This window comes from Lampetra fluviatilis, unplaced genomic scaffold, assembly GCF_964198595.1.
Source record: "Lampetra fluviatilis unplaced genomic scaffold, kcLamFluv1.1 SCAFFOLD_711, whole genome shotgun sequence".
In the NCBI taxonomy this organism is placed as follows: Eukaryota; Metazoa; Chordata; class Hyperoartia; order Petromyzontiformes; family Petromyzontidae; genus Lampetra; species Lampetra fluviatilis.
Genome location: NW_027621321.1, coordinates 10,001 through 18,285, shown reverse-complemented (window position 1 = coordinate 18,285; position 8,285 = coordinate 10,001). Strand labels below are relative to the sequence as shown.

Here is an 8,285-nt window from a genome sequence, read left to right as displayed (position 1 = left end):
CTCTCTCTACCACTTCCCCTCCTCCCCCTCCCCCCATCTCCTCCCACCCCCCCCTCCCTCCCACTCCCCTCTCCCCCAATCCCCCTCCCTCCCTCTCCCCCCTTCCCCCCTCCCTCTCCCCCCATCTCCCCCCTCCCCCAATCTCCCCCCTCCCCCAATCTCCCCCCTCCCTCTCCCCTCCCTCCCCCCATCCCCCCTCCCTCCCCCCATCCTCCCTCTCCTCTCCCTCCCCCTCCCCCAATCTCCCCTCCCTCCCCCCATCCCCCCTCCCTCCCCCCATCCCCCCTCCCTCCCTCCCCCCATCCCCCCTCCCTCTCCCCTCCCTCCCCTCCCTCCCCCCATCCCCCCTCCCTCCCTCCCTCCCCCCATCCCCCCTCCCTCCCTCCATCCCCCCCCTCCCTCCCCCCATCCCCCCTCCCTCCCTCCCCCCCATCTCCCCCCTCCCTCTCCCCTCCCTCCCCCCATCCCCCCTCCCTCCCCCCATCCTCCCTCTCCTCTCCCTCCCCCTCCCCAATCTCCCCTCCCTCCCCCCATCCCCCCTCCCTCCCTCCCCCCATCCCCCCTCCCTCTCCCCTCCCTCCCCTCCCTCCCCCCATCCCCCCTCCCTCCCTCCCCCCATCCCCCCTCCCTCTCCCCTCCCTCCCCTCCCTCCCCCCATCCCCCCTCCCTCCCTCTCTCCCCCCATCCCCCCTCCCTCCCTCCATCCCCCCCCTCCCTCCCCCCATCCCCCCTCCCTCTCCCCTCCCTCCCCTCCCTCCCCCCATCCCCCCTCCCTCCCTCCCTCCCCCCATCCCCCCTCCCTCCCTCCATCCCCCCCCTCCCTCCCCCCATCCCCCCTCCCTCCCTCCCCCCCATCTCCCCCCTCCCTCAACTCCGACCCCCCACCGTCTTGCCCGGCATCTTGCCGCTCTGATCCACCACAGACAAAGCTGCCCCGTGTAGCCTCTAACGCGCCCGCTGGGGCAAGTGCTGTGACAGGGCAGTGCGTGGCAACACGAGCCGAGGGTGTGGCAGCATCACGCCCGGCCGCCTCATTTGAGTCTGAGTCGACCTAGGGGGGGTGGGTCGCTTGTGCCAGGCTAGGTGCAGGAGGTCACGGGACAGACCCAGGTGGTGTGGGTTGACTGCTGCTGTGCCAGGCTAGGTGCAGGAGGTCACGTGACAGACCCAGCAGGTGCCATGGGTTGTTCTGCTGTGCCAGGCTAGGTGCAGGAGGTCACGTGATAGACCCAGCAGGTGCCACGGGTTGTACTGCTGTGCCAGGCTAGGTGCAGGTCACGGGACAGACCCAGCAGGTGCCACGGGTTGTCCTGCTGTGCCAGGCTAGGTGCAGGTTACTGGACAGACCCAGCAGGTGCCATGGGTTGTACTGCTGTGCCAGGCTAGGTGCAGGAGGAGGTCACGGGACAGACCCAGTAGGTGCGATGGGTTGGCCAACTGAGATGACCGGTAGATGCACCACCAGCTGTGCCAACTCGTTGCGTTTTATCCGCCCCGGCGCTCCGCTCATTGTTGTGAGCGTCGCTCCTCTGCCCTCCGTTGTTGTTGCTGGAGGGCGACTGCCTCCAACTGCCCAGCAGCAGCAGCAGCGTCCTTCACGAGCCTCCTCCATCTCTTCTCTAGCCCGTGTCAACCACTCACCCACCCACTCACTCACCCACCCACTCACCCACCCACTCACTCACCCACTCACCCACTCACTCACCCACTCACTCACTCACCCACTCACACACTCACCCATCAGCTCCATCTGGGTGAGGAGGGGCTGGGTGGGGAGGGTGGGGCTGGGTGGGTAGGGGAGGGTGGGAAGGGTGGGGCTGGGTGGGGAGGGTGGGGCTGGGTGGGGGTGGGAGGGGTGGGGCTGGGTGGGGGGTGGGAGGGGTGGGGCTGGGTGGGGAGGGGCTGCTCACCCCGTGGTGCCCTTATAAAACTCAACGTTTAACCTACTCACGCCGGCTTGTGCCCGCCCTCACAGTCGGCCATATTTGCGGAATACACCACGCCGCCGTTGACCCTGCAGGCCATTGACCGAGCAACCCGACGTGTTCCTACCAGCTCCCTCCACAGGAATGTGCTCATCGTGGCCACGTGGGGATGTGTAGCGGTTCGCCAAACTCTCCGAACGCGTGACGTTGGTTCTAAATGTGGAGCCAGGCATCGTCAGCGTGGGGATCGAAGCCACGACCTCCTGTAGACCAGGCGAGGTAGTCAACATCTCCTGGCCACCGTGATGATGATGAGAGAGACGTAAACTCCAAATATACAGCGGCAGGCATCGTCAGCGTGGGGATCGAAGCCACGAACCTCCTGTACACCAGGCGAGGTAGTTAACATCTTCAGGGTGAGTGAGTGATGAGTAGGTGAGTGAGTGGATTAGTGGGTGAGCGAATGAGTGGGTGAGTAAATGAGTGGGTGAGTGAGCGAATGAGTGAGTGGATGGGTGGGTAAGTGAGTCAGTGAGTGAATGGGTGAGTGAGTGAATAAGCGAACGAGCGAAAGAATGAGCGAGTGAATGGGCGGGCAAGTGAGTGAGTGAGTGAATGAACGAGTTCGCGAATGGGCGAGTGAATGAGCGGGCGAGTGAATGAGCGGGCGAGTGAATGAGCGAGCGAGTGAATGAGCGAGCGAGTGAATGGGCGACTGAATGAGCGAGTGAATGGGCGAGCGAGCGAATGAGCGAGCGAGTGAATGGGCGAGCGAGTGAATGGGCGAGTGAATGAGCGAGCTAATGAGCGAGCGAATGGGCGAGTGAATGGGCGAGCGAGCGAATGGGCGAGCGAGTGCCCCGACACAGATGGACACTGATGGCAGGAAGGGACTCTGCGAGAACGACGACAGACCAGACCGAGTTTTGTACCACTTTATACAAACAACAACACCACCACCAACAACAACAACCACCAAACAGTTAAGAAAAGACTCGCGGCGACCCGTCAACCCGTCAATAAATAGACGACCTCATGCCCAAGCGTCGCAATCGGGGAAAAGTGTTCGAGGTGGTTGGTGATGGGGGGGGGAAGTGGAGGTGGATTCTAAATCGAATGGTGGATCACAGTCCCCGTTTCCTCCGCTAAAGGAGGTTCCCCCCTTTGAATGGGACCTCCTTTAAAAACACGAGAAGAGATCTTCTTGGTTCTTTCGGTGAAGTCATCACGTAGAAGGGAAGTAATACAATAATAAAAATAAAAATATAAAATAAAAAATAAATTTGCATATCAAGAGGAATTTTAGCATATCTGCATTTCACATAAATATGCTAAAATTCATCTTGATATGCAAATTATTTTGTCAAGGCGCTCTTCCCCCTCCATCCCAGCTTAAATACACGCTGCCAAGCCTGGGGTGTTTCATTCAGACGCTGTCTTCTCGACAGACCTGTTCTCCACCTGAGGACGGCTGCTTGCGTTGTGGCCGAAACGTCGTGAGAAATATTTTATTATGTTTTATTTTTATTAGTTTATTATTTCCCTTCTACGTGACTTTACCGAAAGAACCAAGAAGATGAATCCCTGCATAATATTTTATTATGTTTTATTTTTATTAGTTTATTATTTCCCTTCTACGTGACTTTACCGAAAGAACCAACAAGATCTTGTGGTCTCCTTTGTCGGGGTTGGATCTCGGTGAATAAAACGAATGTTGTTGTGTGGTGAGACCCGCCACCACCCAACCACACTGCTGATCCGTTGACGTGGGTTCGTGACCAGTTGGTTACTCGTTGCTGTATGTTGGAGAGTAAACCCACGACAACATTTACAATTAGTTAAGCGGGATTGTCACATAAACAACGTGGCCATTTAGTTACTAGTTCGGCAATAAGCCGGTTGTTGTTGTGTGTTGGAGAATAAACCCACTACTACATTTACAATTAGTTAAGTGGGTTTGTTGCGTAAACAACGTGGACAATTCGTTACTAGTTCAGCACTAACCGGGGAAGGGGGGTGGCGTGGGGGTCTCTGTGTGGGTCTATAGGTCTCTATATGGGTCTATGGTTCTCTGTGTGAGTCTATGGGTCTCTGTGTGAGTCTATGGGTCTCTGTGTGAGTCTACGGGTCTCTGTGTGAGTCTATGGTCTCTGTGTGGGTCTATGGGTCTCTGTGTGCGTCTATGGGTCTCTGTGTGAGTCTACGGGTCTCTGTGCGAGTCTATGGGTCTGTGTGCGAGTCTATGGGTCTCTGTGTGGGTCTGTGGGTCTCTGTGTGGGTCTGTGGGTCTCTGTGTGATCCTGTGGGTCTCTGTGTGGGTCTATGGGTCTGTGTGTGAGTCTACGGGTCTCTGTGTGAGTCTACGGGTCTCTGTGTGAGTCTACGGGTCTCTGTGTGAGTCTATGGGTCTCTGTGTGAGTCTATGGGTCTCTGTGTGAGTCTATCAGTCTCTGTGTGGGTCTATAGGTCTCTGTGTGGGTCTATGGGTCTCTGTGTGGGTCTATGGGTCTCTGTGTGGGTCTATGGGTCTCTGTGTGGGTCTATGGGTCTCTGTGTGGGTCTATGGGTCTCTGTGTGAGTCTATGGGTCTCTGTGTGAGTCTATGGGTCTCTGTGTGGGTCTATGGGTCTCTGTGTGGGTCTATGCGTGTCTGTGTGAGTCTGTGGGTCTCTATGCATGCATGTTGAACTTTTTTCGCACCGTACGTATCCAACCGTAGCTAAACGGACATGCAGGGGTGGAGTTGGGGGGGCAAGGACAACGAACTAATCACAACAACAGCAACAAGCGCTTCTAAAAAAACGAGTTTGGCAATCTAAATGACGATTTAAAAGTGCATCACAACAGCTCCCAGCGGCATCCCAACACTGGAAGGGGAGAGAGGGTTCCAAGCCGTGACGAACTCCGCAATCCACAGTCCGAACCACAGACTCTCAGTGTCTCCAACATGGCCGTTAAGAACACATACCCCCCCCCACACACACGCTTTCCATGCCCAAAGCTAACGCCTGGTTAACCCATGTTAACGCCTGGTTAACCCAGGCTAACGCCCAGTTAACCCAAGATAACGCACGGTTAACCCAAGCTATCGCCCGGTTAACCGATAAATATTAATTCAACCCAGAAATCTCGCCGTTTCTGGCAGTGCACATCGTAAAAACTCAAAGCTCCCACTCTGACAAAAACGTAAAATCCGCCCGCATCAGCAGCATCAGAACATTTACACTCTAAAACAACAACAACAACAACAACGACGACGACGACGGCAGCATCAGCATCAGTAGCCAGACATTAGCGTCTCTGTTGGCTGACAGCGATCAGAACCAGTGGTGGCGGTGATTCCCCGTTGACGACCAACCCAAGCTATTACAACTATGATAATTGTTTTTTTTACCCGTCTATCTGGCAACAAAACTGACACCTTTTTTTACAAGGAGTCATGTTTGCATAGACCACAATACCTGCAGTATGGGTTAGAGGAGGAAGGGCGCCTTGACAAAGGAATTTGAAAATCACACGCTGCCAAGCTTGGTGGTGCACATTCAGACGCTGTCTTTCCGACAGACCTGTTCTTCACCTGAGGACGGCTGCTTGCGTTGTGGCCGAAACGTCGTGAGAATTATTTTATTGTGTTTTATTTTTATTATTTTATTATTTCCATTCTACGTGACGACTTTACCGAAAGAACCAAGAAGATGAATCCCTGCAGTCACGAAAGAAGCTTTGAATCGAAATTAAACTAACCCCCTGCATCTGGCGTTTTGCCGGTAACCTGGTTCTGAATCACCGGTAACACTGATTCTAAATCACCAGTACCTGGTTCTGAATCACCGGTAACACTGGTTCTAAATCACCAGTACCTGGTTCTGAATCACCAGTAACACTGATTCTAAATCACCAGTACCTGGTTCTGAATCACCAGTAACACTGGTTCTAAATCACCAGTACCTGGTTCTGAATCACCGGTAACACTGGTTCTAAATCACCAGTACCTGGTTCTGAATCACCAGTAACACTGGTTCTAAATCACCAGTACCTGGTTCTGAATCACCAGTAACACTGGTTCTAAATCACCAGTACCTGGTTCTGAATCACCGGTAACACTGGTTCTAAATCACCAGTACCTGGTTCTGAATCACCAGTAACACTGGTTCTAAATCACCAGTACCTGGTTCTGAATCACCGGTAACACTGGTTCTAAATCACCAGTACCTGGTTCTGAATCACCGGTAACACTGGTTCTAAATCACCAGTACCTGGTTCTGAATCACCAGTAACACTGATTCTAAATCACCAGTACCTGGTTCTGAATCACCGGTAACACTGATTCTAAATCACCAGGACCTGGTTCTGAATCACCAGTACCTGGTTCTGAATCACCGGTAACACTGGTTCTAAATCACCAGGACCTGATTCTAAATCACCAGTACCTGGTTCTGAATCACCGGTAACACTGGTTCTAAATCACCAGTACCTGGTTCTGAATCACCGGTAACACTGGTTCTGAATCGCCGGTATCTGGTTCCGGATCGTGTCCGTGTTGATTGACACACAAACGTGTGGGGAGCGGTGGGTGTAGTGGTTTGCGCCACGCTGCACTACCAACACGGCACTACCAACACGGCAGAGTTCGATTCCCGCTCACGGCCATCAACACACCGGTGACGATTATCCGAACCGGTCCTGGGCCTCCCTTAGGTCGACTCGGCCTCAAATGAGTAGCTGGTGTAGCGGTGTGTAGTGAACATCGCCACTGGGGAGACAAAGGCGGCCGGGCGTGGTGCTGGTAGCCACCCCCTCGTGTGCCACAGTGCCGGTAGCCTTCACAGGTGCTCGCTAACAGCACTTGCCCCTACAGCCTATTAGAGGCTACACGGGGGAACTTTGCCTGTGTCTACCTTCACAGGTGCTGCTGCTACTCGCTAACAGCACTTGCCCCTACAGCCTGTTAGAGGCTACACGGGTGAGCTTTGTGTGTATTATACACACAAACACACCAACAACAACAACTTGGCTTTGACTCCCACTGTTGCACAACAACAACGACAACAACAACAACAACAACGACAACAACAACGACCGACAGTGGCACGTGGGGTAACCTGAACTGGTCGTGGGCCTCCCCTAGGTCCAGCCGACCTTAAATGAGTACCGTGTGTGTGTGTGTGTCTGTGTGTGTGTGTCTGTGTGTGTGTGTCTGTGTGTGTGTGTCTGTGTGTGTGTGTCTGTGTGTGTGTGTCTGTGTGTGTGTGTCTGTGTGTGTGTGTCTGTGTGTGTGTGTCTGTGTGTGTGTGTCTGTGTGTGTGTGTCTGTGTGTGTGTGTCTGTGTGTGTGTGTCTGTGTGTGTGTGTCTGTGTGTGTGTGTCTGTGTGTGTGTGTCTGTGTGTGTGTGTCTGTGTGTGTGTGTCTGTGTGTGTGTGTCTGTGTGTGTGTGTCTGTGTGTGTGTGTCTGTGTGTGTGTATCTGTGTGTGTGTATCTGTGTGTGTGTATCTGTGTGTGTGTATCTGTGTGTGTGTGTGTCTGTGTGTGTCTGTGTGTGTGTGTCTGTGTGTGTCTGTGTGTGTGTGTCTGTGTGTGTGTGTCTGTGTGTGTCTGTGTGTGTGTCTGTGTGTGTGTGTCTGTGTGTGTGTCTGTGTGTGTGTCTGTGTGTGTGTCTGTGTGTGTGTCTGTGTGTGTGTCTGTGTGTGTCTGTGTGTGTGTCTGTGTGTGTGTGTGTCTGTGTGTGTGTGTGTCTGTGTGTGTGTGTCTGTGTGTGTGTCTGTGTGTGTGTGTCTGTGTGTGTGTGTCTGTGTGTGTGTCTGTGTGTGTGTGTGTCTGTGTGTGTGTGTCTGTGTGTGTGTGTCTGTGTGTGTGTGTCTGTGTGTGTGTGTCTGTGTGTGTGTGTCTGTGTGTGTGTGTCTGTGTGTGTGTGTCTGTGTGTGTGTGTCTGTGTGTGTGTATCTGTGTGTGTGTATCTGTGTGTGTGTATCTGTGTGTGTGTATCTGTGTGTGTCTGTGTGTGTGTCTGTGTGTGTGTGTCTGTGTGTGTGTCTGTGTGTGTGTGTGTCTGTGTGTGTGTGTCTGTGTGTGTGTGTCTGTGTGTGTGTGTGTGTGTGTCTGTGTGTGTGTATCTGTGTGTGTGTATCTGTGTGTGTCTGTGTGTGTGTATCTGTGTGTGTGTATCTGTGTGTGTGTGTCTGTGTGTGTGTGTCTGTGTGTGTGTATCTGTGTGTGTCTGTGTGTGTGTGTCTGTGTGTGTGTGTCTGTGTGTGTGTGTCTGTGTGTGTGTGTCTGTGTGTGTGTATCTGTGTGTGTCTGTGTGTGTGTGTCTGTGTGTGTGTGTCTGTGTGTGTGTATCTGTGTGTGTGTCTGTGTGTGTG

General features: G+C 53.9%; 1 long non-coding RNA gene across 1 annotated transcript; it reads right to left on the bottom strand.

The window, feature by feature from the left end:
* Window positions 1–2,846: 2,846 nt before the first annotated feature.
* On the bottom strand, window positions 2,847–7,217 carry LOC144955087 (uncharacterized). The gene is made up of 2 exons (XR_013641501.1): window positions 6,006–7,217; window positions 2,847–5,917 (listed from the first exon to the last, which is right to left on the bottom strand). It is a non-coding gene; the product is annotated as an uncharacterized LOC144955087 (long non-coding RNA).
* Window positions 7,218–8,285: the final 1,068 nt, after the last annotated feature.